Raw genomic sequence first — 26467 nt, 5'->3', positions numbered from 1 at the left:
TTTGCCTTGCACATGTCTGAACTAGCTTTGATCCCATGTACCCTATTTGATCTCTGAGTCCCACCAGAAGTAATTCCTGAGCACAGCTGGGCGTTGACCAAAAAAACTAGCCAAAATAAAATGTATCAATTAACTTCCTCTATTGCCTGCTTTTCTTTTCCTTCTATCCCCAGGTAATTATTTCCTGTGATTATTAGATTTTTGTAAGACATTAGTAATTAAAATGCTAAGAAATGAGGCTGGAGTGATAGCATAGTGGTAGGGCTTTTTGCCTTGCACGCTGCTGACCTGGGATGGACCCAGGTTCAATCCCTGGTATGATGTATGATTCCCCCAGCTTGTCAGAAGAGATTTCTGAGTACAGAGCTAGGAGTAACTCTGAGCACTGATGGGTGTGTGCCCCCCCCCCAAAAAAAGGTAAGAAGCTTCAGTTATTATTATCAATTACAGAGTATTGAAATTGTAGTAGTATCTATCTCCACACTAGGGTGTGGAGCCTGGAGCCCCAGAAATCAAAACCCTTCAACAAAAACAACAGCCTTTTTTTGAGCAAATAAACAAAAAAATCCAATAGAGTATGGTAAGTGCTTATTCTGGAACATATGGGAAGCAGATCTTACCTGTGAGATATAGGTATAGCTTTACATGCATAAAGTAGGAGGTAAATGTGCAGTGAGAGACAAAAGTATTTGGAGAGCAGGAAAACAGAAGCCAGAGCTTTCTTAAGGAAGCTCAATTAGTCCTTTCAACATCTCATTAAACAGCTTTTACTTTGCAGATGAGGAAACTGAGGATCAGAGAAGTCAAATAACCTTTGATCCTCTCCTATCTTCCCCTTCAAAGCACTGTTGGAGGTGGTGGCTTTGTTTCAATGACCCAGTGCCTGTGGCACTCGCCAGGGGTCACACATCAAGTTTGGTGTTTGCACACTGAAGTCTGCATTCCTTAAGCTGAAATGCTTGCACAAGTGTTCACTGGAAGGCTCATGCTAAATAGCTGAGGTGTGCAAGTTATGGCTGTGGTGCAAGTCTGATGGGTAGGGAGGAAAAGGATGGCCTCTGTGGTCCTTGTGCACACATATTGTCAATATTTTCCCTTTCTCTCCTTGGTGTTTAAACATATTTTGGGGTCAATAATGAATGCCCCCCAAACAAAAACAAATGGCAATGATAAAAATGCCATATCAGTATGGTAATAATAACCAGAGACAATAGAGATGAAACTGTAAGTGCCAGCCCTTGATGTGAAGCTTACCACAGAGTGGTGAGCGCAGTTAGAGAAATAATTACATTAGCAACTATCACGCAATGGTAGTGAGTGGCAGAAATAAAATGCCCGTTTCAACAGGGAGAGGGGGAAATGAGGGGCATTGGTGGTGGGAAGGTTGCACTGAAACCCAACTACAAATATGTTTTTAACCAAGGTGCTTAAATAAAGATATTGAAAAAAAAAAGTTTGTCATATATTTGATGGGCTGGCATTAGATATTAACTATAGACTACTTCATTCTTGGCACTTAGCCTTTGTTATAAGCATCTCAAGATCAGATTTGGAAAAGTTCCAGTCAATGATTATTGGTACACAATACTCAATAAAAAACAGGCCTTCCCCCTCTGTATTATCTGTACAGCCTCCATAAAATACCTTTCATAAGTATTATCTTGGATTTTTTTTCATTTAGTTTAATGTTTCATTTTCAGACATGTTGCCTTTCCTAATATCTTGCTTCATCTTTTTTCTTTTGAGGGGGGGTCTCAAGTACTCATGGGGGGAGGGCTCCAGAATCAAGCCTAGTGGTTCATAGTGAGCTGTTGATTCTGGGGACTCTGACCTCTGAGTTTTCTCCTAATCCTGCTCCCAATCTTATACCTAATAGCTGCACCTTATTCTACCAACACAAAGTATAGTGTACTCTGAGTACAGTATGAATTTATAAAAATGAAATATTATCTTTGGGTCCCGGAGAGATAGCACAGCGGCGTTTGCCTTGCAAGCAGCCAATCCAGGACCAAAGGTGGTTGCTTCGAATCCCGGTATCCCATAGGGTCCCCCGTGCCAGCCAGGAGCTATTTCTGAGCAGACAGCCAGGAGTAAACCCTGAGCACCACCGGGTGTGGCCCAACCCACCCCCCCCCCCACAAAAAAGAAAAGAAATATTATCTTTGAAGAAAGAGGACCATTACAGTAAAAAGCTATGCCAAAAAGAGTCCCTTTCTCCCCTTTTTTTTGGGCAATACTGAGCAGTGCTCAGACCTTATTCCTGGTTCTTGTAGGTTTGAGGTGGGGACCCTAGGAGGTGCTGGGGATCAGACATAGGCCAGTCTGATAAGGCAAAGTCCCTATTCACTGCCTTTGATTCTGATGTATTTTTGTTTTGTTTTGTTTTGTGTCACACTCAGCGAGTTACTCCTGGCCCTGTGCTTAGAAATCGCTCCTGGCAAGCACGGGGGACCATATGGGATGCAAGAATTCGAAACACCTTCCATCTTGAATCAGCTCCATGCAAGGCAACACCCCACCGTTGTGCTCCGGCCCCAATTCTAATGTACTTTTTAGGAACATATATTTGATTCATTAGTTACATTCATTAGTTACAAATATTTATATTTGATGGCTAATGTCATTATCCCTGATCTAACATTTATTTTTCTATTTATTATCTATGCTTTTCTACTATTCATAAATCTGTCACACACTTACATACAGATAGATAGATAGATAGATAGATAAATATCACAATTTGGGATTGGAGTGATAGTGCAGCAAGTAGAGAGTTTGCCTTGCTCATAGGGCTGTATGCATATCCAGGAGTGATTCCTGAGCACAGCCATGTGGCCCCAAAACCAAAACAACCAAAAATGAATAAATATCACAACTTCTGCTAAATTTGGAAAGATCTATGAAAACCTGGATTTTTTTTTTTTTTTTTTTTTTTTGGTTTCTGGGCCACACCCAGCGTTGCTCAGGGGTTACTCCTGGCTGTCTGCTCAGAAATAGCTCCTGGCAGGCACGAGGGACCATATGGGACACAGGGATTTGAACCAACCACCTTTGGTCCTGGATTGGCTGCTTGCAAGGCAAACGCCACTGTGCTATCTCTTCGGGCCCGGATTTCTTTAAAAATAACTTTTTGTTTGTTTGTTTTTGGGGTCACACCCGGCAGCGCTCAGGGGGCTACTCCTGGTTCTACGCTCAGAAATCACTCCTGGCAGGCTCAGGGGACCATATGGGATGCCGGGATTCAAACCACCGACCTTCTGCATGCAAGACAAACACCTTACCTCCATGCTATCTCTCTGACCCCAAAAATAACTATTTCTTTATTAATATCTTTAATATCCAAATATGATGACTATAGTTTTTAATTATTTTTATACCAATCAAAATCCTCTATTCAGATTACATTCCAATTTAGTCTATTTAATTTGCTTGTTTGTGTATATATGTATTTGAATATTAATATAAATATATATGTTTGTGTATATACTTATCTTGACCTGTTATTGATACAGTTCCCATAACCCAGATAGTACAATCAGTGGCAGGAAAATTCTGCGAATTATTTAATGCCTCATTGACATTGCAATCACTGGTTTCCAAAAATGAACAAGCAATACACAAGCTACTACTTTAGTATATTTACTATGCTTACAACTCATATCTCTGGAGTGCCTCTGACAGTGATAGAGCAGAGATGGAGTAGTTTCTGTGCACTGCGGGTAAAACCATAAACCAAAGCATAAGGGAGAAAGGAAAGAAGATAGAAAGTAAAGAAGGAAGGTAGGAAGACCAAAGGAAGTAAGTAAGGAAGGAAGGAAGGAAGGAAGGAAGGAAGGAAGGAGACAGAATAATGAAAGAAATGAAGGAATGGATAAGAAAGATTAAGAAAAAGGAGAAAGAAGAAAGAAAAAGAAAGAAGAAAGAAAAAAGAAAGAAAAAGAAAGAAAAAAGAAGAAAGGAAGGATAGGAAGGAAGGATGGAAGGAAAGAAGGAAGGGAGGAAAGAGAGAAGGAGGGAGGAAGGAAGGGAAGAAGGAAAGAAGGAAGGAAAGGGAGGAGAGGAGGAAGGAAGGGAGGAAGGAAGGAAGGAAGGAAGAAAGGAAGGAAGAAAGAAAGGAAGGAAAGAAGATGCAATCTTTTTTTTGTTTGTTTTGGTTTTTGGTTTTTGGACCACACCTGGTGACGCTCAGGGGTTACTCCTAGCTATGTGCTCAGAAATAGTTCCTAGCTTGGGGGACCATATGGGACACCAGGGGATCGAATTGTGGTCCGTCCTAGGCTAGCATGGGCAAGGCTTACTGCTTTTGCCACTGCCCCGGCCCTGAAAAATACAATCTTGAGTTGTTATTTTGATGTGATTGTGTTACCTATTGTACTACCAACTGCTTCATTGGTTATAACAATTTTTGAAAATTTCAAAACTATACTTAGATATTTAACCAAAGCTATTTTCAACATAAACCAAAAAAGCAATTATTGATGCCTAAAAATATTTATATGTAATTATAGAGAACTTTAATGATAAATTCAGATAAAATTGACCCATCTTTTCCTTACAGTTATAAAATTTTGTAAATGGGAAAAAAAAAGTAAGAAACTTCAGAAACCATCAATCTTTCAATAATGATAACTACAGAACAAGAGAAAAGAATTTAAAGGCATTTAGGTATTCGTCCAAATGTTTCCACCGTTTAGATGATTTCTTCAACCAGTTTCCTACTCAGCTGTAATACTACATCTGTCATTTTTGGCTTACAGGCTAATTCTTAAATGAATGTGATCTTTTTTTGCTGAGTTAAAAATGCTCAGTATGTTTAACAACTGTACAATGGATTTATAAGAATTTCAAGCACGCATTTTGGGTAATTCAACACATTCATCATAACATGATCAAATAAACCATATACTCTATGTCATTAATAAAATTAAAAATTATGCACAATATTTGTCCATCTTATAAAGACAAAAATAGGTATGGCAGCTATGTGAAGATTACTTAAGTGAAACAAGCATGATGAAAGGAACGCTACCCTAAAATAAATCAAAGCACACAGGAGATAAAATTAGAGCATAATATTTTATAACAGTATTTGAATGGGTAGCACTTTTCCATCTGTGGCAACATGAAAAGTAACACTTAAAATTCAGTTTGAATCATCCTTTAAACCAGAGCACTAATTTTATCCCTGCTTCACAAGACTGAAAGCTTTTCCATGTTGTTTTCACTATGTATCTCAGAACTGAGCTACAGAGAAAGGAAAAAAAAAAAAATCAAATATATAAAACTGAAATCTAAAAGTGTCCTAAGAGCTCTTAGAGTTTTCTTTATTTTTCTTTGAACCTAAAATCACCTTTAAAATAACATTTTAAAGAACTGTATGAGAAAGTTTAGGGGGATGCTTTTATGAACAATAGGGTCAAGCATTCAAGTTAGGGTAGGTTAATCATAGTTTATTCTGTTTTTCCATACTATTAGGTCAAAGAAGGGAAATTTGTTCACTACAGCTAACACATAAAGCAAAGCACTGTTCGTAGCTAAAAAAAAAAAAAAGGGTAAAAGTCATTTATTTAATTCAATTTCCTATAATTAGGCACACTTTATAAATCTTAATTTCTACAAATCACTATCTTGCAAATGAACTAAAGAATTCCAGGGACAGTGTGTAGGGTGCTTGCCCAGCACATAGCTGGGTTTGATCCCTGGTTAGATCCCATATGGTTTCCTGAGCACTGACAGGAGTAGTTCCTGAGAAAAAAAAAAGAAGTAATCCCTGAGTATTGCTGGGTGTGATTCCTTCCCTGCCTCAAAGGAAATAAGAAAATGAATTTGAGGAGGATTCTAGGAAACTCTGAAACTTTACATTGAAGTCATGGGTCTTTAAATCAAGATAGCTTGGTGGCAGAGCTGAGTCATCAGCAAGACTTTGTTCTTTTTTATAAGTGTGAGGCTGACTCTTAAATTTGATTGGGGATGTGGAGACTGAGGTTATGTTTTTGAGTATCTGATGAATACATCTGAAGGTGTTTAGGAAACCAACTGCAGGGTAAAATATTGAACCAGGGTTGTTTGGAATGGCTAACCTTTCAAAGGTTTAGGTTATTAAATAAACTAATGTAGATGAAGTATACATACTAATGTCTATAAAATTAAATACATACTTACTAACATGTTTAATGCAACTTTGGTTTCTTAGTATTGACATACAATGTAATATTTGTAAGCTCTTCATTTTTTTTTTTTTTTTGGTTTTTGGGTCACACCTGCAGTGCTCAGGGGTTATTCCTGGCCCCAGGCTCAGAAATTGCTCCTCGCAGGCACAGGGGACCATATGGGACACCGGGACTTGAACCGATGACCTCCTGCATGAAAGGCAAACGCCTTACCTCCATGCTATTTCTCCGGCCCCTAAGCTCTTCATTTTTAATGAGCAAATGGAGTCATTATTTTTAGATGTTAATAATTTTGGGGAGTGTTTTGGGGTCTTTTTTTTTTTTTTTTGATTTTTGGGCCACACCCAGCGGTGCTCAGGGGTTACTCCTGGCTGTCTGCTCAGAAATAGCTCCTGGCAGGCACGGGGGACCATATGGGACACCGGGATTCGAACCAACCACCTTTGGTCCTGGATTGGCTGCTTGCAAGGCAAACGCCGCTGTGCTATCTCTCCGGGCCCCAAAGGTTCCTTTTTTTTTTTTGGTTTTTGGGCCACACCCGGCGGTGCTCAGGGGTGACTCCTGGCTGTCTGCTCAGAAATAGCTCCTGGCAGGCACAGGGGACCATGTGGGACACCGGAATTCGAACCAGCCACCTTTGGTCCTGGGTCGGCCGCTTGCAAGGCAAACGCTGCTGTGCTATCTCTCCGGGCCCTGTTTTGGGGTCTTATCAAGTGATTCTCAATAGTTATTCCTGGCTTAGTGCTCAAGAGAGTATTCAGGTAGTGTGCAGGGAATCAAGGGGTACTGTAAATAAAATTTGGGACTACTATAACAAACCATAAACTCCAGCCCTTTCAACTATCTCCCTGACCCCTAAAATTATTAAGCAGATTCAAGCCAAACTAAAGTATTACAAACAAATCTGATGAGAGGGGCAGTCTTTTGGGGAATATGACACAATCAGCATATTAAAATGAAAATTCTTTCTAGGTTAAGGTGTCAGTGTAAGATGAAAACAAATTACAGGGAGTGAAGAAAAAAGAAACCAAAATGATTATAGGATCGGTATGAGTGAATTACAAGAAAGATTAAAGTTTCTAAAAATGTAGTGTGGCTAATGACTAAGGTGGCAGAAAAAGAGACATGACTCCATTCTAAAAACATTTAAAAACATAAGTGCAAAAGAGGGGAAAGGGAGTATGATATGATCATGTAATATACTAAATTCTGTAATGAGTTTATTGTTGCAAAATGAACAATTTCAGGACTATAAGTGCAACTCACAATCTAACCCCTTCAGGATGCAATAAAGTCAATCATTAAGGGATGTAAGACAAAAATGAGGAAGAAAAAACATAAAAATAACCGAATCACTTTGCTAGGTCTACTTCTTTTTTTCTAAATTCTCTCATTATATTTAGTAGATTAACTATTCATTTTTTTTCTGTTAAATTTTCTTTTCTTTCTTTCTTTCTTCTTCTTTTTTTTTTTTTTTTTTTTTTTAGGTTTTTGGGACATACCCAGCAGCGCTCAGGGTCTACTCCTGGTTCTACACTCAGAAATTGCTCCTGGCAGGCTCGGGAGACCATATGAGATGGCGGGATTTGAACCACTGTCCTTCAGCATGCAAGGCAAACACCCTACCTCCATACTATCTCTCTGGCCCCTATCTTGGAGTTTTCAAACACGCAGCTACTAAATATAATATTATGCTAGTTAGTTAATGTATGTGATGTTACAATCATTTTTACTTTTCTTTTTTTTTTTGGTTTTTGGCTTTTGGGTCACACCCGGCGGTGCTCAGGGGTTACTCCTGGCTGTCTGCTCAGAAATAGCTCCTGGCAGGCACAGGGGACCATATAGAACACCGGGATTCGAACCAACCACCTTAGGTCCTGGATCGGCTGCTTGCAAGGCAAATGCCGCTGTGCTATCTCTCTGGCCCCCATTTTTACTTTTCTATAGCTGTTTATCAAATGGAAATGCTCATAGAACTCCATAAATTGTGAATACATCTAACTTTTTAATTATGTTAATGGTTATATATATGTAAGACTCAATAAAAGTTATCTACCATAATCAAGGAAACTATAAGTTTTAATTTAATGGAAAAGCACTAACATCCTGCATTGTTGTTTTGAAATATTTTTTTCTTCTTAAGTACTAGTTTATTGGGCCTCATTCTTCTATTTTTCCTCCACTCTTTGAGGAGAAAAGTGTTGCTGGGCCAGTGGGAAGCTCCTATAACTGCATTTATGTTCTGGCCTTGCCTTTTCCTTTTCTCTCAATTGCTATTGTTACCAAGACCCAAAGCAGTGAACTATGAGAGGCCTGGATCAAAAGCCAGAGATGAAGCGAAAGGCATTTATGAGGAGAGTGGAAACTTCAATTGGCACCTACTGCGGGCCTTCTGTCAGCATGTGGAGAGACAGTACACAGGAAAGAAGCTCAGAGTTAATGCCTTGGGTTTACAGTTGCTCTCCATGTACACCTCTATTATACACTTAGCCATCTCCAAAACGCTAACCTAGAATTTAGGGACTCTTCATTCTCTTTCTAGAAATAAAGAAACAAGACTCAGAAAAGTCCGTTAGTAATCCAAGCAGCAAAGCTGAAACTTGCACTCAGGCCTCCCTCCGATTTCTGGACAGACTATAACCGACAGAAAAATATCTAACATGTGGAATATCTGGACTGGAAACATGCACAGAGACAAACCAGGGGCAGGTAGAAGAAGGCAGACAGCCCTAAGAGGCAGACAGAAAAACAAGATCAGTGCTAAAAGCAGGAGAAAACAGGCAAGGGGTCTCTGCAGAAAAATAAAAACACACACAGGCATCCTGGGAAGAGGGAAACCTGTGTTTTGGGTCAGGGATTAAAGGAAGCTCTGGTAATTAGAAGGTATTATGAGTGTCTAAGAGGGAAGTCTAGAAAAGTTAACTGTTTGCAATGAACAAAGTTGGCTGGGTTCCTTATCAACTCTTAAATAATGGGAATGAATAGAAGATATTTCACTAAAATTTTTTTTGGGAGGAGCATACCTAGTGGTGCTCAGGGGCTACTCATGGCCCTGTGCTCAAAAAATCACACCTGGTAGGCTTGGGGGACCATATGGGATGCCAAGTATCAACCCAGGTCGGCCGTGTAGACAAACACCCTACCTTCTATGCTATCACTTTGCCCCTTTTTTTTCCCACTAAAATTTTTGGAGAAAGAAATGTCAGTTTTTTTCCCCCAGAGTGTGTGAGAGAGTGTGTGTGTGTGTGTGTGTGTGTGTGTGTGTGTGTGTGTGTGTGTGTGTGTTGGGGGTAGGTTGAAACCATAATGGGCAGTGGCATCAGGGGCTATTCCTCGTTGTGTGTGTGTGTGTGTGTGTGTGTGTGTGTGTGTGTGTGTGTGTGTGTGTGTGTGTTGGGGGGGAGGTTGAAACCATAATGGGCAGTGGCATCAGGGGCTATTCCTTGTTTTGTGCTGTGTGTGTGTGTGTGTGTGTGTGTGTGTGTGTGTGTGTGTGTGTTGGGGGGAGGTTGAAACCATAATGGGCAGTGGCATCAGGGGCTATTCCTTGTTTTGTGCTCAAGAGTGACCCCTGCTGGTGCTTAGAGGACCACATGTGGTGCTGGGGATTTGAACTAGGATCATGGCTGTCACAGCTGTATACAAGGCTAGTTCCTTACCTCCTGGGTTATGTCTCTGGCTCTAAGAGTATTATTTTATAAATATTTAAAAAAATTTTTGTTAGTTTTCAGGCCATACCCATTTTTATTTGTAGGATCAAAATGGTGTTAGGGGTTGAGCTTGGGCCATTTACCACCAGGGCATATATACACTATCTTCTGGACCTTTTTAAAGAATGTTTGGGGGTGGGGGGTCAGAGTGATATCACAATGGTAGGGCATTTGCCTTGCATACTGCTGACCTGGGACAGACCCAGGTTCAATTCCCAGCATTCCATGTGGTCTCCCCGAGTCCGCCTGGAGTGATTTCTGAACACAGAGCCAAGAGTAACTTCTGAGTGCTGCCAGGTATGGCCCAAAAACCAGAAACAAAAATTGTCTTGGTCTTGGGGCCACACTAAACGGTGTACAGGAGTTACTTCTGGTTCTGTGTTTGGGGATGCTCCAGATGGTGTTCAGGAGAACTTGTAGTGCTGTGCCTTAAGTTCGAGCTCCAGCTTGCAATAAAAAAGGCAGTTTGTTTGTTAAGCTATCTTTCCAGTTGAGAATTGTCTTTAAAGTCATAGTCCAGCTCCAGAGAACCATAGGAAATGATAACAAACCTTGATCTTGAATTATAGTCTGAGGGTACCATGTTGCAAGTGGTAAAGAAGAAAGTAAGCTGAAGTGATAATACAGAGGGCAGGGCACTTGCCTTGTAAACAGCTGACCCTGGTTTGATCCCCAACACCACATATGATCCTTCTGATCCCCACCAGGAGTGAACTGAGTGCAGAGTTTGGAATGATCACTGAGCACAGCAAAATTAAACCAGCCCACGGAGAAAACGCTATCTCTAACTATTCCTACGTTACTATCTCTGAGATTATTCTTCCTCATGGTCAAAGGATCGCACTTTTCCTCTTGACATCTTGATAGGAAAAGCATTGTTTGATTACACTGTCAAATTTTCCCTATCAAATAAATAAATGGCTGTTTAGGATGAGACCAACAATGCCTCCCTGTGCTTGCTGCTCCTGATGCCTGACTCAGCATCATGGCCACCGTCCTTGAATCGGGGCAGTTGTTCATATCAGAACTGCCTTTTTTAGGCTTTGGAGCACACTCCTTCCTGATTCTGCACGTATGCTTGTGCTCAGTCAACAGCACTTGGGAGAGAGTGGCCTCTATCTTCACCTGCAACAGGCAGCTGGCCACCTGACATCTCAGTCTGGAATGCTGGTGGGTCGCTTCCTGTATGGGGCCACAGCTGTGCATCAGCTGAACCTGCTGGCCTGAGACCCTGCTTGGCCCTGGTTTGGCTTCCTGGTTAGATTTTGTGGGGATGGCGATCATAAGGCTGTGAGTAGATTTCCTGCCTGGCCAAGATCTGTGCTTCTGCTTCAGACCTCTCTCATCCCTGAGGCCTAATCACTAAACATCTTACTGTTCAGAGGCTTCTAGATGGTTTCTGGTTACTCTGATGAATTTCCTCTGGGAAGGCACATGTGGGATTCCAGGCTCACCTCTGCTTTGCTGCAATTTGGACTTGGTGTCTTAACAGTGTATCCTTCTCTGACAACTTGTGGAAAGAGGGTCTTTGTAGTTGCTAAGTCTCTAGATAGAAAGGGCTTGCCCTGGGTTATCTGGGTGGTGTCTAAAGGAAATTGTGTGCATTCTTATCAGAGTCCTAGAGAGAGAAAGCAATATGAAGACATGTAGAGAGAGCCCAGAGATCCATTGCTACAAGTCAAGGAAGTCTAGAAGGAAGCCCAGAAGATGAAAAGATTCAAAGAACAAGCAAGGTCCAAGAATAAATAGTTCATGCAGACACCTGAGCTTATAGAAATTCAAAGAAAAAAGAGAATACATTTCAGTTGTTTTAAGTCATCAAATTTGTAGCAAAGTAATGTGTTGTTTTGTGGTGCTAAAATAAAACTCAGGGCCCAAAATATGCAACATATGTATTGCTATACTGAGTCACATCCATGGCTCCTGCAGTAAATTAATGCAGCATCACTCTGAAATTTTCAGATTTAACACAAATATTGTATGACAAAACATACTAACTGGTATTATTTATCTACAATATTGTGCAACATAGAGTGTTTGCTAATAGTATGATATAGTTGTGTGACAGTATGAACAGTTGATATGAGAACATACACTTCTGAGTTTGCTCCTAACAGTGCAACTGAAGATGTCTTATGTTTACAAGATCACTTCTCCATAGGTATAGAAAGAAAAACTTAGGCATAACTCTTTATGACATTGAAACTAAAGGCATCTTCAAGGATGAAACACCAACAATCAAGTAAGTGGAAGCAAAGATAAGCAAATGTGGTAATATTTAACTAAGAAGCTTCTGCGCCTTAAAGGAAATGGTGACTTGAATACAAAAACTACCCATGAAATTATTTACTCAACATTCATCTGATAAGGGGTTAATACTAAAGGTAAATAAAGCACTGGTAGAACTTTATGAGAAATAAATATCCAACATCATAAAAAAAATGGGAAGAGATGAACAAAAATATCTCAAAGAAAAAATACAAATGGCCAAAAGGCACATAAAATATGTTCCATATCACTAATTATCTTGGAGATGCAAATCAAAATAACAATGAAATATTACTTCATACCACAGAAACTGATATACATCAAAAAGAACAAGAACAACCAGTGCTGACAATGATGCCAGGAGAAAGGGACAGACCCTCATTCATTGCTGGTGGGAATGTTGACTGGTCCAGCCTTTTTGGAAAACAAAATGAGCTTCTGTATGATCTAGTAATGGCCTAGGGGCCCAAAACACAATGTAAAAAAAGCCATCTATACTCGTTTGTTCATTGCAACACTATTCACTGTAGCCAGAATCTAGAAACAACCCCAGTGCCTAACAACATAGGAGCTGATAAAGAAATCGTGGCACATCTACACAATGGAATACTATGCAAGTGTTAGGAAAATGAAGTCATGAAATTTTTTTATATGTGGAGAGATATGGAGAGTATTATGCTGAGTGAAGTAAGTTAAAGGAAGAGGAATAGACAGAATAGACAGAATAATCACACTCATTTATGGAAAATAAATAGTCTGGTAAAGACAAGAGAAACAAAGGCCAGAAAGCCTGGTCCATGGTAAGAAGAATGTCATAAAGTGTGTGTGTGTGTGTGTGTGTGTGTGTGTGTGTGTGTGTGTGTGTGTGTGTGTGTGTGTGTGTGTGTGTGAGCAATTAGGAGAAGAGACCACTATGACACTGATGGCTGGAAATGAGCTCTTTGGACAAAAACTGGGTGCTGAAAGGAGGTAAAATTAAATGCTTGATTCTTTCAGTAACAGTACTGCTTAAAAAGAAACAGGAAGGGGGAAAGAGAGAGAGAATGAGAGAGAGAGAGAAAGAGAGAGAGAGAGAAGAGGGCAAAGGAAATAAACTGAGGACATTTGGTAACAGGAAATAAAAATGCACTGGTGACAGGATGAATGCTGGAACATTGTATGACTTGAAACTCAACAATGAACAGCTTCCTAACTATCTCATAGTGATAAAATTAAAATAGTGTTCATTTTTTTTTTTAATCTCTAGATTTTCTTTCTTCATTAAATGAATGAGCTTTCCTCAACTCTTAACTTTTGAGAACCTTTTTGCTCAGGAGTTGCTCATGGTAGTGCTGGAGAGACGATATAGGGTGCTGGGGAGCAAACCTGGGTCAGTCATGTGCAAGGCAAATAAATGCCTTAAATGCTTTACTATCACTCTGGCTCCCTTGAGAACTCTTGAGTTGAAAATGTAGCTCATTCAGACAAGTTCCCAAAGTACTCCTTAAGCACAATAAAGTGAAAAGCAAGCCTACACGGTTAGGAGATCATACCTACAAATTCCTTGATGAAAATCACTCTGCAAAGTTGTGTTTGTGACTTTCACATCTTGGCCAGAAAAAGTAAATGGTTGTTAGTGAAAGGGAAAAATACATCTGGGATGGAGGGAGAAAGCACAGATGTGTGGGAACCCCCAATTCTGATATGTTGTAAATAGATGGTCTAAATAAACACTTGGAGCATGTCAAAAAAAAAAATGTAGCTCATTGCATCACACACCTTGCATGTGTGATCCCCTGGGTTTGATCCCTCATATAAGAAATTAAGAACAAAGTGCTAAAAACAGTGAGGCACAGTATAAAGTCATTAGCTTCTAGGAATATTCAACTTACTCTAATATATAAGAAATGTACCAGTCTCCAAGTATTAAATGTAAACAATGCCTGAATAGTTTTTAGAAATTAAACTATTATTGAGTATGTGGGAATTAAGAAAGCTACTATATATAAAACTAAATAGGCTTAGGTTTACCAAGAGATTATTATTATATTATTAAGCATTTCTTTGATTATTTGGAATAAAATATCTTCTAAGTAAATTCTATTATTAAAAATGGCATCATAACTACAACTGTTGAAGATAATACTGAGATCTTTTATAGCAGCTACGTTTTTAAAAATGTAATTGACTTGCATTTTTTCCCCTCCTCTAAAACATACACTTCCAATCAAAACTGCTTCCTTTTTACTGAAAGGACTTTTCACGATGAATGCAGTGCTGAACTATAATTTAGAAGCAGTCTCTAAAACTGGAAGTCATGTTCATCTAAATATGCTTGCCAAGTTTAAAAATGTATTAGGAGTTAAACTGAAACATGATGAAAATGAGTCATTGTGGACCAGAATATGCACTGTAGGAAATAAGGGCTCATTTATAAGTGGGAGAAATATACTCACACTTCATCTGGGGTAATTCTCTGGACTTTCCTTCCAGTAAACATCATTTTTTATAATAATTGTGGAAAAGATCTTACTATTAACTCAAAGTTTGTATGAGTGAATTTAGTCAGCTGGCCTTTCAATTTTTACATGTATCTTTTTTTGGATATAGATTTATTTACCAAATGTAAATGTATGAAAATTTCTTCCAAAGCATCAGAGAGGCGGCCAATACAGAAAGCTGTAAAAATTCTCCCTTCTTTATGGTCCAATTCACCAATATAATAACCAACTATGGTGCTAAATTTCAAAGAACACATCCAAAAAATATGCATATAGATGATAATGTGCTTCCCTTCATTTACAAACATGATGCTATTGATAAGTTATGAGGAGGGCACCTACTGGTTCTGTTTCTAGTAGTTGACATATTTGGAATGATTTAATCTACTCTCTCCACCGAAGAGCCAAAGTTACTCAGTTTTGATTCTGATGGCTAGACTAATAAAAAGCAGGGAACCTATTTCTCCTTATCAATCCTCAACCACTAACAAAAAAAAGGGGGGGGCACATAAGATGATTTCCTGAAGAACTAGATGATTACCAAGAAGTGCTAAGCTTATGAGTGAGCCATATTCTTAACTCTAATTTGAACAATCAATAAATAAGCTTAATACAGGTTTTAAACATTTTTTTTACATGAAGGCTCATATGAACAAATATGTTCCCAATTTAAGTTTTCTGAGCTTTCTTCCCTTATGTCATCAACTATTTATTGATCAGGTACTATAGTCAACAACTGTTTGCAATGTCTGGTTGGTGCCCTCCTCCCTTTGTGTCTGGGCCACACATGTGTTCAAGGGTTGCTGCTGGGCAGTGCTGGGGACCAAACTAGGTCTTCCTGCATGCTACACATATACTCAGCTGGCCCTGTTTGGCATTTCTTTTATCTAGAACGTTCTCTAGAAACTAGCTCAGCCTCATAACTCTATTTTTTCAGATGTGATCATCACCTCTGGCAAAGAAATCAGAGCAGCCTGTGCACAGCTATGTGTAACCCAAAGGGAGATAATAAGCATTGTTCTCTTGGGAAATTTCACATTAAAAGGTCCTTAGATATATTTCTTTTTCTTTTTCTTTTTTTTTTTTTTTTTTTTGGTTTTTTGGTTTTTGGGTCACACCCAGCAACGCTCAGGGGTTACTCCTGGCTCTATGCTCAGAAATCCCCCCTGGCAGGCACAGGGGACCATATGGGATGCTGGGATTTGAACCATCGTCCTTCTGCATGGAAGGCAAATGCCTTACCTCCATGCTATCTCACCGGTCCCTAAATATATTTCAATTTTGTACACACTGCTAGGAAGAGGAATTCTCAAGACCCTGATTTCTTTTATTTTCGGTATTTGGGCCACACCCGGTGACGCTCAGGGGTTACTCTTGGCTATGAACTCAGAAATCACTCCTGGGTTGGGGTTGATATGGGACCCAGGGGATCGAACCGTGATCTGTCCTAGGTTAGCGCACGCAAGGCAAACGCCTTACTGCTTGCGCCATCGCTCCAGCCCAAGACCCTGATTTCTATCTTGGGGGTTTGGGTTTGGGTTTTGGAGTCATTCCTGGAGGTGCTCAGGGCTTATACCCAGCTGTATTTAGAGGTCACTCACAACAGTGATCAGTGCCTGGGAATATATAGTGTCTGATATCAAACCAGGTTTGGCTGCATGCAAAGAAGCACCTTGCCCCTGAATTACTATTTTAATTAATTTTAATTATTTATCTTCCTTTATTTTTTGGGTCATACTATGCTAAGCTCAGGGCTCTGTAGGGCTTAGAAATCACTCCTGGTAGTACTCCTGGTAGTATTCAGGGAACAACATGTGATGCCGAGAATTAAACAGATCATCCATGTGCAAGGCTATCTGTCTAGCTCCTATTGTTTTAAAGTTGTAAATTATTTTTTGTTTGTTTGTTTTGGGGCCACCCTGACTCTACGCAGGGTTAACTCCTGGATCTGCAGTCAGGAATCACTCCTGGCAGGCTCAAAGGGACCAAATGGGAAGGCCAGGATCTAACTTGGTCGGTCACAAGCAAGGCAAATGCCCTAGTGGTTGTACTATTGTTGTGGTCCCTTAATGTTTAAAATAATTTTTTATAGAATAGCCTTAAATCTCATTCTTTTTGTCTTAAAACACCCAGAGTCAGTGACTGTTATAAAAATAATATAGCTTCCATTTCTATCCAAGTGGCGCTTCTCTTCCTCCATTTACATTGAATTTGCGAAATTTGTTTCCCAAACTAAGCAAAGGTATATTTCAGCTTTCTGACATTATGATAATTCATAATTTAGATATTTTGTTTCTTTCTTGTCTGCTTTGTTATCTATCTCTAACAAAAGATAAAGGTCTGTGCATTCACTGGTAATACCATCTGCTTACAGTTTAATGAATGGTTTCATTCCTGACTTTAAGTGATATCTTAAACATATATTTCTTGATAAAGGTATTGATAGTTAAGAAGTTTTGAGAAAATTATAATTACACAATATTATATATACACAATTTCCTCTTACCATCAATTCTCTAAATTTACTTGCAAGTTGCTGCTATTTTTGCCTCTACTTACGTAAAATTATTATTTTTATGTTATAATATCCTCTTAACAATTATGATTACAATGTGTTTTGAAACCAGGATGACAATAGTTATTAAGATCTAATTTTACATTAAATGTTCACTGCCAGTTCTCCTTTTCTGCCAGTCCTTGATTTCTCAAGTCATGAAAACTTTGATTTTGCCTTTGGTTGGTTTCAGCAGTTTTATTTTAGGAACGTTGCAAGGGCAGTGGGCTTCCTGAGTTCTGATCTGACCGGCTCTTCTCATCAATAGAATATTAAGAAATGTCATTCTCAGAAAGTTTTACTTCCCTGAACCACAACATTTCTGCATCCTTCAAGTAATTGTACTAAGAAGATAATTTGAGATGATCTTTTTAATTAAATTTCTTTTAACTTTTTTTTTTTTTGAGCAATGTAATAGAAATGTCAGTTTCATCGTGACAAAGATTCTTTCATCTTGTTAAACCCTCAATCCTGGAGTGGAAGAAGATCTTGCACAAGAAAGCAGGTGGTTAATAAATATAGCTAGATGAATATATAAATAAAGCATAAAGTTATGGAGAGAAACGAGCTCAACCTGACTTGTTCCTCAGTGAATGACTTACTTATTCGGACAAGATGCCACACGGTGGTTCTTTAATGTTTGTGTTCAGAAACCTCATGTGGCTTTTATTAGTGTTGCTTCATTCTCTACCACTACCCAGCAGTGATGACTTCTGCTAAGCTGGAAATTTCTTTTTCTTTTCTTTTCTTTTTTTAAGCTGGAGATTTCTTAGTTCAGAAAAGGTGTTCTTCTTTTCTACTGTGCTCTTTTCATCTCCTGGCACAACAATTTTAACATGAATGTTATCTGTTCTCTATCTCTAATGAATCTTTCGCTATTTTTATCACTTGTCTTTTATTTTAGTTTACTTGTATTTTAAAAACCTCCCCACTCAAGCTGTCAAGTATTTTCTAACTCTCCTCCTTTTCTTTTTAACTCCTTTGTCAAGTTCTGCACATCATTTTTCTAGGCAATTTTTTTTCTTGATTTCGACAATTTCCTTCCTTCTTATTCTAGATTTGCTTCTATTTGAATATTATCAACTCAAGATATCTTTAATTTCAGAAAGTGTACTTCTTTACATTTTCTAAGCAGCAACCAAGTTCTAATTTTAAATCTTGTTAGCTTTATAGAATAAATCTTGGGAGAAAAAAATCTTTTTAGAGGCGAGTAGAGTTGGGGCCATACATGGCAGAGCTCAGGTACTATTCCTGGCTCTATGCTCAGAAGTGACTCCTGGAGGTACTCAAAGGCCATATGTGATGCTGGGGAGTCAAACTAGGGTTACAAGACAAGGCAAATGCCTTACCTCCTGCACTATTGCTTCAGCCCTTCCAAAAATCCTCTTCTCTTTTACAACTTTTCTCCCTGTTTTAAAAATAATTTTATATATAGTTTAGTAGATCTTATCTAAAAGTTCCATTTTTATTTTCAGACCCAACAATATTCCATTACTTCAATTCTTTAAATAAAGGCAGGTTTAGTTAGCCATGCCTATGCTTTGTTCCTTTCTTGTTTAATGTAATAATTCCCTAAACCCCTATTTCCATATTTATTTATTTATCTATCTATCTCTTCCTCTTTCCCTTATTGCAGCTTTTGATGGTGTTTAGATGACTGGGGGTTGCAGACACCTCTGGACCTGATGCTCTCTCGGGGGGGGGGGGGGGGGGCGCTACACTCCAGGTTGTGGTGCTTGATGGTGAAGTAGGGTCATGTGCTCACAAAAAGATCCCACTTGTAGCAGAGGCACATGAGTTATGGTATGGTTCTTGCTGGGAGTTCCACCCGTGCTCACTCATGATTACACTTCCTGGCTGTAGTGATCACACATCTTGGTTTTCTTTCTCAGTTGACACGTTTGCCAAGGATTGAACCTTGTGGTGCTCTCACACATATGTAAGCATGTGGTATGGGTGGAAATCACTCATGGTGCTGGGAGTCGGAAAACAGAGCTGCCAGAACCTTGCTTTCTGCATGTGGAACATGGAGAAGGGGTCTGGAACCCTTGAGCACATGCTTGCATGCCAAGTACTCAAGTCTCTGCACTATTGTCTTGTTCCCTACACAATGTTTGGAGTTGCCCCATTTTCCAATAAACTGCAGGACTAGAAAGCTGTTACTTATTCACCAATTTCCTGTCTTAAATGGAAAAAAGCTTTGTAAAAAGCTAGTCTGAACGTTTAATTTGTATCCTCTAAATTCTTATGTCCTGGCCAAGTTGATGCTTTTATCAGTTTACAGGTATTATTGCCTCTCAAATTTTGCTTTCATTTTCCTCTGTTGAGTAGATTGTTATACTATTAAAAAATCTTATTTTAGGAAACTTCCATCTAATCCATGAGATCAAAAGCATCTCTCTACACATTTTAATATTTTAAAGTGTGAAATCTAAAAGTCTTGCCCAGGCTGTTCACTGTGAAATTTAGTTTTGATAGAAAACATTAAGTAAAAATACCTCTCTTGGTCAGTCTATCAATCCACATTCTTTGAATATGAGATTTAAGCTACTATCAAAGCTCATTTCATTCTAGTGTTTGTTAATTTCACATTTTTTCCATGTCTTTGTTTACAAAATAGTTTTAATCTTGATAAAATGCTTTTTCTATACTGAGAATATCCTTTATCACTGGCATTCTGGTCGAGAAATTGCAGTAAATACCTCAAAAAGAGAAGTAAATAGAAGTTTGTCAAGACTTAATAGCTAACTGATGGTAGCTTCTTGTTTTCACCATTTCCTTTTCTAAATGCTCACTATTTTGTCATTAATTTTTTTTGAATATTCAGGGTAGATGGCATTATTACTATTTACGATATTGTATTCTGAGGGAGGAAATTTGGCACTTCATGCAAAGATATTAAAATAACTAAGCTATGTATATTTATATGTACAAAATAGTTTCTCTTTTTTTTTTTTGGAAAGGGTAAGGAATTGAGGTCCTAAAACTTTTATTTCATTCTCAAAACCTTTATAGGAAAGGAACAAAATCACTTATGATAATTTAGGAAATAAAGAGTTCAGCTTGAGATATAATCTTATGTAAGTGGATAAGTACCAGTCAAATGGAACAATTTAAAAGTTAAGGGAATATTTTTGCATAACATGGGATTAGATTATTTCAGTATCAACAGAGCAAATGTGTGGGCCATAATCAGTGGCCTCACTGAGTAAACCTCAAGGCTCACTTCTGGCTCTGTGCACAGGGATTATTCCTGGTGGGTACAGGGGACCATACAAGGTGTTGGGGATCAAACTAAGGTTGGCTGCATGCAAGGCAAATTACCCACTATCCTATCACTCAAGCTTCCCCCCCAAATGATTTTATTAATTGGAAAATCAGGCCAGAAAGCTATCTAAATGTGCTTGAGTGCATACATTGCATTTAGGAGGCCCAGGTTTGATTCCTGGTACCATAGGATTCCCTAAGCACTACCAGGTAAAGCTCACAACAAATAAAAACCCTGAAAAATTATAAAACCTATAAAATGACTGTATTTTTTAAGTATCAAATTAAAAATATTCAGGTACTAAAAAGTTTCATTTAAAATGGTAAAACTTGTATTTTTTTTTTCCCTCAAAAACAGGTTTAGCTAGACTGAGAGAAGACAGAGATACAGGTATTTCTGCATTCAAATAATAATTATCACTTGAATAACTTTACATCTCCATCAAAAAATAAATAGGCTGGGAGAAAAAAAGAGTTTAGGGCCCATGTCTGGCATATTAATGACTCAGGTTCAACTCTCAGCACCATAAGAGTCCCCTAAGCATCACTGGATGCAGCCCTGGTTCCACTTGAGTAATGTTGGCTGTGGCTCAGGCACTGCAGGGCCGGAGCATCATTTAATCCTTGAGCCCATGTCCTGAACTGACTGACAGCTTTTAGCTGAGACTCTCTAGTGGGATCCTTGGACTTAGACTGTTTTCTACTTGGGAGATTCTTCCTCCCTCATTTAATTAAAATGAAAACTAAAATTTTAAATAAAAATTAAAATAGGAGTAGTAAAAATTTATCACACTTTATTAAGTAAACTATACTTGACCAATGCAAGGATCTAACCTAGGCTAGTGACTATTGATCATTTTGGCCCGGAGCAGCACCTGAGCACTGGTGGGTGTGAGGCAAATCCACTCCCAGCTTCCAAAACAAAAACAACAAAGAAAAAACTGGAAGGGAGTTTTAAAAAAAAAAAATATATATATATATATATATTTGAATATGTTCAAATGGAACAAGGCAAAATTAGAACCAGGAAAAATTGTACTCTTGAGGATAAAGCATTACAGGAAGTTCAGGATTGCTGTCTTCTATGTCAAGCCTTAAACAACCTCTTCCCTCTTACTCGTCCATAGCTGAATATTGAAAGCAAAATCTACCAGTACCAAAGAATTGCAGGAAATAAAAACAATTCTAAACAATATTATACACTGATACTTAGACACTAAAAACTATCCCAAATATATTTCAATATAAAGAATGTAGGTTTAAAAACTAGTTTTTAGGGCTGAAGTATAGTATAGGGTTAAAGCCAATTGCCATGCCAGCAGCTAACCGGGGTTAAACCCGGATCTTCTGTATCCTGCCAGGAGTAGTCCCTGAGAACAAAGCCTGGAGTAAGCCCATAGAACAATCGAGGATGACCCACAAACAAAAAAATACAAACCAAAGAAGAAAATAATGGGGCCGGGCAGTGGCGCTAGAGCTAAGGTGCCTGCCTTGCCTGCGCCAGCCTAGGACGGACAGCGGTTCGATCCCCCGGCATCCCATATGGCCCCCCAAGCCAGGAGCGACTTCTGAGTGCATAGCCAGGAGTAACCCCTGAGCGTCACTGGGTGTGGCCCAAAAAAAAAACCAAAAAAAAAACAAAAAAAAAACAAGAAAATAAAAATTAATTGTTGGAAAGGCTGCAAACAGTGATGTAGGCCTAACCCAGTGTTACTCAGTCATGTGTCAGGGATTAAACCCAGAATCTTACAGATGAAGCATGTCTCTACCACTTGAGTTACATCCATAGCACCCTTGAATGTTGTTTGCCTGTTTGTTTTTAAACAAAACAAACATAACTAAAAACCTACTATTAAAATCAATTCTGATTCAAGCTTCCACTTTAATTTCACAACAGGCCTCTCTAATATGCTGGCTCAGAGAGATACAACAGTATAATCAACTTAATCAACTCTTCTCAGTTTAAAACTTCCTTTTGGAGAAAAAAAGTCTTCAGAGTATATGCAGCGATTCAAAGTACCAGAACATAAATAACGAATGACTGCTCCTGTACATGAAAGTTGGTTGTTACTTATTATCAGATAAGTTGTTGAACTTGAATTGGGACATACTTTTAGAAGCCTGAGAAAAAATGCATCCTTTTGCAGAAAACTGAAGTCCTTGAGTTTTATTCATGTTTGGAAGTGCATAATGTGTCCTTAAGACTTCACTTTATAATGACATAGGTGTCTGATCATTAAATGAAGCATTTGATACAGAAAACTTTCAATTAAAAAATGGAGAAGTGGGGCCGGGCGGTGGCGCTGGAGGTAAGGTGCCTGCCTTGCCTGCGCTAGCCTAGGACGGACCGCGGTTCGATCCCCCGGCGTCCCATATGGTCCCCCAAGAAGCCAGGAGCAACTTCTGAGCGCATAGCCAGGAGTAACCCCTGAGCGTCACAGGGTGTGGCCCAAAAACCAAAAAAAAAAAAAAATGGAGAAGTGGGGCCCGGAGAGATAGCACAGAGGCGTTTGCCTTGCAAGCAGCCGATCCAGGACCAAAGGTGGTTGGTTCGAATCTCGGTGTCCCATATGGTCCCCCGTGCCTGCCAGGAGCTGTTTCTGAGCAAACAGCCAGGAGTAACCCCTGAGCATCGCCGGGTGTGGCCCAAAAACCAAAAAAAAAAAAAAAAAAAAAAATGGAGAAGTGGAGACTAGTTATTCCTGATTTGGAAATTTATGATAATATTTACATAATTAGGATTCAGGGAAATCAGCATCATGTAAAGATTCAAACACATTTGTTTGAACTGATTTTGACATAAAATAATAAGCCCTGAGCATCATTGCCCAACACCAAACCCAAGAAAAAACAAAACAAACAAAGTGAGACTAGAGCAATAGTATAGTGGGCAAGGACCTTCTTCTGTATGAGAGAGAGAGGGAGAGAGAGAAAGACCCACAGACAGAGAGAGGGGAGAGAGAGAGAGAGAGAGAGAGAGAGAGAGAGAGAGAGAGAGAGAGAGAGAGAGAGAGAGAGCAAAGAACAATCATTAGATCACATTTCAGGAAACTCATACGCTGAGATAGTGTCTTCATATTGAAACTTTCTAAGCCACATTTTTTACATTTTGATGCCAAACTGCCAACCTTCCATTTTTAGCATAGGTTTTCTAGACTCGAGTACATAGTATTTTATTAATTTATTAAATTTCATCTGACCATTAGTTCTTCTAAAAATATTTGTTGCTTCATAAAAAACTTAGTTGGCTTCATTTCTTAATTAAATTTGTAATCCTTTCTTTATAGAGAATATAAACCTTATGTTTGATTATTAATAATTCTCTAAAACTCTTTGGGTAAAACTCATTGAGTTACTATTTAATTTACCTAACCTTGAATTGTGTCCTTATGTTTCCCATCATCATCTTTATAAAGATACCACTAAAAATTTTTAGCAAATCAAGTATAAACTTCATGCAATCCTTTATAAATGTAATATCCTTATTATTAGAGAATCTATGTAACTTCGTGATCCTATCTGCTTCCTGTAATAGCAATCTTTTTGTTTGTTTTTTGGTTTTTGGGCCAATCCCGGTGATGCTCAGGGGTTACTCCTAGCTATGCGCTCAGAAGTCGCTCCTGGCTTGGGGGACCATATGGGATGCCGGGTGATAGAACCGTGGCCCGTCCTAGGCTAGTGCTGGCAAGGCAGACACCTTACCTCTAGTGCCATCACGCCATCCCCTAATAGCAATCTTAATAAAATCATGTCTTCTTATTGAGCAAGGTCTAAGTCATATATCTATAATGTCTTGCATAAGTCTCTAAACCATATGAAAGGTTTAAATCACCTTATCTTATCAAAAACCCCCATTTCATAAAGAATGAATAACTTGGACCAAAGAGATAGTGCAGCATATAGGGCCTTTTCTTGCATGTGGACCACCCAGGTTTAATCTCTTGCACAGTATATAGTCCCCTGAGTCCTACCAGGTGTGACCCCTAAGTAAAGAGTCGTAAGCCCTCAGGAAAGCCAGGTGTGGCCCCAAATTCCCAGAATCTCCACCAAGAGGGAGCAACTTGCCTATGGCTTATGCAAAACTGCTTCAAATTGATACTAAACTTATCTACCGATTTGTGTTTTAAAAATTACAAAAATCTACCAATTTCTTACCTTATAATATGGTATTTATTTACTTCTTTTATATACTTATTACCCTACAGAAAGGTTAAAGAATATACTCACCAATTTGCTTCAATTAGTAAGATTGAATTTATATGAGTACTTATAATCATTGTTTATCTTTAATTAACAACATTAAACATGGGTCACAAGTTTCATTATTTAAAAAACACAAAAGATTATGAAAGATATACGATACCTTCCCCCTACTTTCATAAGCAGCATATACATAAGCAAATATAAACATAACATAAACAATATATTTAAATTTATATGCAGATAAGAATTACGCATAATATAATATAAAAATGACAAATACATATAATATACATACACATAGGCTCATATATACATAACTTAAATCCATCATAGTCTTGGTAAAAAAAAAAGGTACACATTCTTTTTTTGGGTGCTGCCATTTACATATGTCAACCTGGTTAGATATATGTAGGTATAAACATGCATATATCTGCACTTACACACTTTGCTTTTTTTCACCTATGTATGTTGAAGATTGTTTTCCTTGTCAGGACATAGCACTTCAATCCTTTAGAATAGATATGTTTTATTTCATTTCTTAAATTTGTTGTGATTTAAACAAACTGTCTCTAATTTATGATTCTGATGTCCAGTTATTGCACTTCCACCACCACTGAAGTGCCCAAGACCCTCCTCCACTGTTAGTGTCAATTCTAGTTTTGCCTCTTCCTTCTCCCCTGGTACCCTTTCCCTTCCCCTATTGTCTGATGACTTCTGTTTTGCAGTCAAAATGAAGATATCAGTTGTCATCAACTGATACTGTCTATCCCCCCAATTTTATTATTATTATTATTATTATTATTATTAACATTTTCCTAACCTATGAATTTGAGGCTTTTTGTATATCTGTGAACTTCCTTGAAGATTTTTGCTCAACAGTCTTCACAAGCTCACTTCCAATCACCAAACCAATCTTTCACCTACAGTAGGGTTTTTATTGTTGTTGTTATGACAGCATACATTCCCATGTTCTAAATTATGTATCAGCTGCCTATCATTATCTAGGAAATCACTCCAAAGCATAGCAGCTTCAATAACAATCATTTACTTTATTTTTAGTTCTGTTTGAGCAGGATTTGGTGGTAAAGTTCAGTTTTTCTCCATGTGGCATTACATGAAACCACGTTTTGTTCTTTAGTTATATTCATGTATAGCTTCTGCTTACATTTTATTTATTTATTTATTTATTTATTTATTTATTTATTTATTTTTGGGCTCAGGGGTTACTCCTCTCTCTACACACAGAAATTGCTCCTGGCAGGCTTAGGGAACCATATGGGATGCTGGAACTTGAACCACTGTCCTTCTGTATGCAAGGCAAATGCCTTACCTCCATGCTATCTCTCCAGCCCCTTCTGCTTACATTTTAATAAATATTTGCATATTTTCAATTATTTGTGACTATAATCCACTAATTACATATAGAATACATAGACTTTATATCACCTTGCACCTAAACAGAAATATTCGTGAAATAATTTCCAAGTAAAATTTACAAGTGAATAGCAAGGTACAATTATAGTTCTGATTGGTAAAACTGCATTGTTGTTCATAAAGGTCATACTAATTTAATGTAGAAGAGTCCTTGATTACCTACAGTACTTGAGAGAGAGAAAGAGAGACAAAGGGAGAAAGAGAGAGAAAGAGAAAGGAAAAGTGTCTGCCATAGAGCTTGGAGGCTTGGAAGGCAGGGGTGCATAAGAAGGAAACTGGGACATTGGTGGCAGGAACTATACATTAGTGAAGAGATAAGTGTTGGAACATTATATGACTGAAACTCAACCATTGTCAACTTTGTAACTGCAATGATTAAAA

At 38.4% G+C, this 26467-nt stretch overlaps 1 protein-coding gene across 1 annotated transcript in view; it reads right to left on the bottom strand.

Annotated features, from left to right (window-relative positions):
• Positions 1-26467, bottom strand: part of PIBF1 (progesterone immunomodulatory binding factor 1) — a 216398-nt gene that overhangs the window by 132659 nt on the left and 57272 nt on the right. The window lies entirely within an intron of this gene.

The sequence above is a fragment of the Suncus etruscus genome, chromosome 8 (genome assembly GCF_024139225.1).
Source record: "Suncus etruscus isolate mSunEtr1 chromosome 8, mSunEtr1.pri.cur, whole genome shotgun sequence".
In the NCBI taxonomy this organism is placed as follows: Eukaryota; Metazoa; Chordata; class Mammalia; order Eulipotyphla; family Soricidae; genus Suncus; species Suncus etruscus.
The sequence above is the reverse complement of the archived record's forward strand: the minus strand, read 5'-3'. Positions and strand labels throughout refer to the sequence as shown.